This window comes from Macadamia integrifolia, chromosome 11 (genome assembly GCF_013358625.1).
Source record: "Macadamia integrifolia cultivar HAES 741 chromosome 11, SCU_Mint_v3, whole genome shotgun sequence".
NCBI classification, from domain to species: domain Eukaryota; kingdom Viridiplantae; phylum Streptophyta; class Magnoliopsida; order Proteales; family Proteaceae; genus Macadamia; species Macadamia integrifolia.
The window spans coordinates 26,975,653-26,982,409 of record NC_056567.1 but is presented as its reverse complement, the minus strand read 5'-3'; positions in this window follow the sequence as shown (position 1 = coordinate 26,982,409).

The window sequence follows — 6,757 nt, the reverse complement described above, 5'->3', positions numbered from 1 at the left end:
TTTTTTTTTTTTTGGTACAAAAGTGGTTACAAATGGTCCCCTTGGTGTTCCACCAAAAAAAAAAAAAATTGATCCCCTTGGTGTAGTACGTACCCTTTATTCTTTCTAATTTGTAGGGTACCATTTGGTAACTTATTGGTGGAGATGGTTCCTCCTTGAAAAAGATGACCAGGGTTTTAGAGAGATGTATGGACACAATATTGGTGGCAATTAAAACAGATGTGATATTGATACAGATCGATTTTATCTGATTTGATCAATCAATTTTGCCCATCAAAATATCCATATGGGATAAGACCATTTTACCTTTATCCATCCTAATACCATTGATACAGTATAAGCATCAGCGACATACAGATCAACGAATCCCAATACGTAAAACCATGAGGATGAGAACACTTAAAAGAACCTTCTTGAACTATTCAGGTTTAGAAAAAAAAAAAAAGATATTTGTGACTATGTATTTAAAAATAGATGACAATCCTCCTTTAACATCACTTGATTGAGGTGTTTAAATGCTCTTACATGACCCCTAGATGGGTGCTGGAGAACTTTATCCTTTAGAAATATTTTGTACATAAGATGCAACCAAAGTGGTTTATTAACGCTCCTCTTATAACAATAAAAGTAGAAGACCATCTTATACTCTAATACATAACCCCTATAGTTACCAAAAAAATATGGATTTCCCTACCATTGTATACGATTGTGTCTAGTTAGTAAATTCATGTATAATACATGGATTTTTGCCGTATTCAAACGTTACAATAAAAAATCCATACTTTGGCATATCAATCCCAAAATTTTGTATTATACACGTATTATACATGTTTTAAACGCATATAATACATTTTATTCTTATTAAGACATTAAAAAAAGAAAAACTCAACCCCAAAAGTCAAAATGACATTTCTCCATTTCCGTAGGTTTCTCGATTTTGAGAAAAATGTGGATGACACGCATCTCCCTTTCTTATTTTATTAATTACAACCCTTTTTTTCCATATTACCACTCCCTCTCTCCTTTATTGCCTTATACCATTTATTTAACTTCATTTCAAGTTTGTCCTAGATCTATTAATCAAGAATTTTATGTGTCCAATCCCTTGTTCCTATCCATTAGCCTATTAAGTCTACTTAATTATAATTTTACCACTCAATTTAAAATCTTTCCTTAATTACGAATCTATCGATAGTTATTATAATTGAATTATTGAATATCTACATGGACCTATATGCAATTTGATTCCAATTTTACAATACGGATCCGCATCAGTAGGGGTTGCTGTGGATTTTCTTGTTTGATAAGATAATATCAATGATGATATTTTAATGTGTTAAATGATTATCCACATGTTATTATTATTATTATTTTGACAAATAAATGTTATTATTTACTATGATAGAACGTGGTTGAGGCATCACCTATCAACGTTGGCTCTGATAGACATGGTTAAACTTAATAAGCATTAGATTAAAAAAAAAAAAAAAAAAAAAAAAAAGATCCCCAATTAGAAAACTAAATTGGATTTAGGTGTTCATGAGAGCATAGGATCTCAGAATTTAGTTGTAAACAACTAATTTTAGATCATTCTTAATACCAAAATGATCCCGTATTTTTGCTCTCGGATTTTTACATAGCAATCATATTTAGCATGTATTAAACATGTACCGTATCATTGCCGTGTGTATTTCATTGCACCGATTTTTTGAAAAAATATTATTCTCATATGGCCCGTTTAATTACCGTACGTATCTATCCCCGTATTATTACCGTTCCCAAACTTACTAACTATGACTCTAGCTTTGACTAAGGAATGATAGTGCGGTGCTGGCGTTGAATTTGCTCCCATGATTGCATGGTTTATCTTTTATGTCGTTCCATCAATCATGAATTTGAAAGTGTTTGACAAAAAATGTAATTTCACCCCAAATTTTTCTTTACTATCTTTTTTGGCAAGTGCTCCACATAATGATCATAGTCCTCCAGGCTAAAGTTCAGTTTTTTTTTTGTTAACCAAGGTGTCCGGGTTACTTTACGTGCATCTCAAATAATCCTCGGGGAGACTAGTGTAGTAACTCACCACTATGGTCTCCACTTAAATTACAAATACACAGATGAAGAATTGAACCTGGGCCCGTGCACCTGTTCACACAAACCCTAATTCGTCCTAAACATTTAGACAACCCACGGATAGGTCAGTGAAGTTTTTAGGTTAACACATAAAAAAAAAACGTAATGTTGTGTTTGTTTCTATTGAGAGGTTTTTTTAGATAAGTGTGTTCTGCATATTATTATTCTAGTTTTTGAATGATATGTACATGTCACTTGCATAGTCAATATCTACCCATATTTTCACTATTATATTTTTATTTTAATCTTATTAACACACACACGCACATATATATATATATATATATTATTGTCATTACTATTTTTAAACAACATTTACAAACTCGGAATGAGGTATGAGACCGATTTCCTCAATTCTTATTGTAATTAACTGAAAATTTGGCCTGAATTATCCTTAAGGCTGTGTTTGGTAGTCAAGAAATAAAAAAGTATAAAAATTATAATATTTTCTTAGTTTTAATAAATTCTGATTGTGTCCTGAATCAAGAGAAGATTTTTCTTTTTATTTCAAAATTGACTTTAGGAATGATGATGTTTTCTTCTGCTAAATAGCCATGCAATCATAATTTTTTTCTTTTCTCTTCTAGATTTTTTTTTCTTTTTCTTCTCTTGGCTATCAAACACAGCCTAAATCAATAAAATATGAGACAATAAGAGAAAGAAACTAATTATATTTTTAGACAAATGATTCGAAGGTCAAAGTCATTTTCTTGACTATACCCATTGTTTCACATTTTTGGTCAAGAATCAATTAATTAATTACATTATTGGTCTATTAAAGATAATGGATTGAATAATAGATATTTAGATATTTGTAAAATCGACTCCTTGATTGGCGTTTTCAAATATGAGGGCCCGAATCTAGGGATCAGACCATTGGGTTTTTGGTTCCATGGGGCTGATTCTAGGGTTTTGGGGATTGCATCACTGAATTTTCAGATAATAACTAATTTTTAGGGTTCAACCCTTGATTCTGAGTTTAAAATCCTTGATAGGCTTCCATGACTTTGATATTGTTGAAATCAATCGAGAATTGGCTAGAATTAGCCAAAACCCTAGAAGAAATTTGAAGAAGGGGAAGAAGCCCTCAACCCAATAAAAGTTCATGGTCTCTTCGTCCAAGCGTAAGTAGTCCGCATCTACACAAATATGTTTAGTTCACCAAACCTCTTTTCAAATTTTGAAACAGGAATAGGTGAGAAACAAGAAAGGGATCCAATCAATTTCAATTCCAATTCCAATTCCAACTTAGAAGCATAAATGAAAATAAATTTCAAAATCAACCTAATCCAATTTGTTACTAGTACTATTAAACCTAAGGGGGTAGTGCAGTTGGTGAACAATGAACTTGGTACGAACCATAAACCCGAACATCTTAAATTCAACTCCCACTAAACACACTTTAGACCACTTACACAGTTACATGAAGTGGTTAGTACTCTTCAATGTTAGTACCATTAGAGCTATCCACCATGGGGGGCTGGAAGACCCTTTCCCTTTCTAAGCAATAGGAACGAAAAGCTAGACATGAGATACACGAAGCTTCATTTTTCTGTTTTATTATTGACATGAGCATAATCTTTCATAGAGTGACGTGCGGGGTAAGGAGAAAACAGAGGAAGAAAAAAGAAGAGCAATAATTGAGCATACATTAATGAAAAGGTCCTCCTCCTTTATGTAGACCATTCCAACACAACTTCTCCACAACCACATGTTCTCCAATCTCAATCAAATATATTAGAAGTTGTGGGGCCAACTTCAATCAATCATGAAGTCCTACAAATACATATATAGTTGGTGGGTCCCAAGGGTTTGAATTATGCAAATTGAATTATTGAATTCATCAACTAAGGAACAAAAACAAACTTGTCACAGCCTCACATTAAAATTTAAGGTAATTTTCATGTGTTTACTTCATTGATTTAGGGGAAGAGAAAATGAAATTTGCAAAGGTCGCTTTGTTGAATCATACACACCAACCTCACGCAACAACTCTCAAAAAATGTCATCAGTGATCTAATCTATATCTAAAATAGAGTCTTTAAAATAATAATAATAATAATAATAATAATAATAATAATAATAATAATAATAATAATAATAATAAAAGAGAAGAGATCTGTTTTTGCATGGATCTGGGACCATGAAATGAACTACTAGTAGAGAGATGATCCTCTGCTGTGGGTGCGGTGGTACGGTGGTGCGGTGAGCTTCGGACGACCAAAATGATATTGGCACACACTCCAATGCTATGCCAGCCATCGGATGCTCGCCGCTCTGCTGCACCGGCGGTAGAGAATTTTTTTCACTACTAGTAATGATAAAATATATATATTTTATGAGCCGCCATGGGAAGGTATGTCACTATTGAAAATATCAGAATTGGACATGTAGAATCGATCATATTAGAAATGATACTGCTGAAGACATAGGCAGTCTTGCGGATCCTACACTAAACACCATGTGTGAGTGTCTTCAAATAGATATGAAGAGTTGAACTCAGAACCACACGCTTTCCGGGTGAAGGTCCTCTGCCAACTTGACTATCCCTTGATCCTTTAACCAAAAATAAAATAAAATAAAACATGGTCCCACCATTAGTAGGAAAAACAAATCTTTTTGTACAAGGATCATTTGAGCAGAATGCACAGCTGGGTTTTAATCATGTGAATGACTGCTCATCGCATTTGGCTATTAAATTTTAGTCAATGGTTAGGATGTAACCCAATATTCTAATAAAATTTAGATCACATGAAATATGTTGATAAGTATGACAATAAACTTAGTTGGATAAAGGTTATCTGGTGGCCCAGCTAGAGAAGACATTCTTAATGCTCGCAGTTTCAGTAGGATTTAAATTTTATTAGTGTGTCATTCATGATGTAATCAATCAATCATGCGAATTAATCCAAAAGAACCTGGAAATTGGTTGCAAATTCAACTTTAACAACTTTACAAAAAAATTTAGATTATCCAAAGAGGTTTGGGTTTAGTTTTGTATGTTTAAACTTAATTTTAGATATTTTTGTTGAGTAACACTTTGGATGATTAGTTTTGTAAATTCAAATCTAATTTTGAATATTTTGTTAACTGACAATTTAAGGCTGTGTTTGGTAGTCATTCAGAAAGACGTTTATTTTGTTTTTTCGTTCTATGGAAATAAAAAACAGAATAAAGTGTTTGGTATCAACTTAATGTTTTTCGATTTTTTTGAAACCAAAAGGAGAGGGAAAAAAAAAAATTAGATATTCAAAATGATGGAACCACGAAACCTTCTTCCGTCATTTCAGTTTCGTTCGAAATACAAAAAAAGTGAACACTAGGGTAATCATTCTTGAAACAGGTTTACCAAACATTTTTTTTTTTTTTTAAACAGCATTTTTGACACCAAAATTGTAAATTATTTTTTTAATATGAAACATCATTTTTGGAATCAATGACTACCAAACGTGGCCTAAGCAAGTAGTTTTGTATAAAAAAAATTTAAATGCGAGTAATCATATAATTTTTTAAGAAAAAATATAAATTCTCATTATTTTATCGAAAAGAAAGGAAATGAAGTCTCAAATCAAACATACCACTATTATGATAAAGATTGGAAGAGGATCCAGATCAAAATTGTGCTGATTTAAGCAAAGATTTGTTTATGAAGTCATATCTTTTGCTGAATTTATTGGAAGTTCTTGGTTGCAAGAAAAAACTTCCAATACATTGAATGGGTTTGGAATGTAAATATAAACTATAATAAGGGACTTTGTTTGCTCACAACACTTTCTTCTTTTTTTAAACCAAAATATGTAGAGTAGCTAACCTTGGCTAATTTAATATTCTGATTTTCTTCTATAACAAAATAGTTTCATAAATAAATCTTGCAATCATCCACAAATGCTTATTTGGATTTCTTAATTAATAACAAAATTTTCTTTCTCTGTTTATTTTCTAATTAATAATACACTCTCCCTTTATCCAAATGTTAATTTAATTTTTTCTCTCTTTAAAAATAATAATTATCCTTGCATGGAGAGTATTTCTCCTGCAAAAGGGATAAAGACAAAAAGGAGACTAAGAAGCCAAGAGCTCGTAATTGACTTTTAAAGTCACGTGAGAGACTAGGAGAAGTTAGATTGTAATTCTAAAGACTTAAGTACCGAGGAGCACGGTTTGAGGAATCGACTTTGATCGATCTTAGCTCTGGGTTGATATGGTGTCGATGGATAAATATGGATGAAGGGCAAAATAATCTAAAAAATATTAGTGGGTGCACCTGAGGTTTGACAAAAAACAAGAAAGCTATGTGATCGTATTGATATGGGTCTTTATAAATAGACTTGCGGATGAGAGCTTGTATTATCTATTGTTGAGGCCACCCATGTCATGTTGGTTGTGATCTCCACCCAAAAGGTATGTTTTCATGTGTCTCTATGCAATCAATAGCTCAGGTCCATTTTTAACTAGGATTTTAGTGGGTGCACCGGAGGTTCGAACAAAAAAAGATAGCTACGGGATCATTAGGATTGAGAGGGAATTCTTTATAGATAGACGTGAGGAGGAGAGCTTGTATTATCCATTGTAAGTGAAGCCACTCTCATCTCACCATATATGTAGGCATCTTGAACAGTTTTCA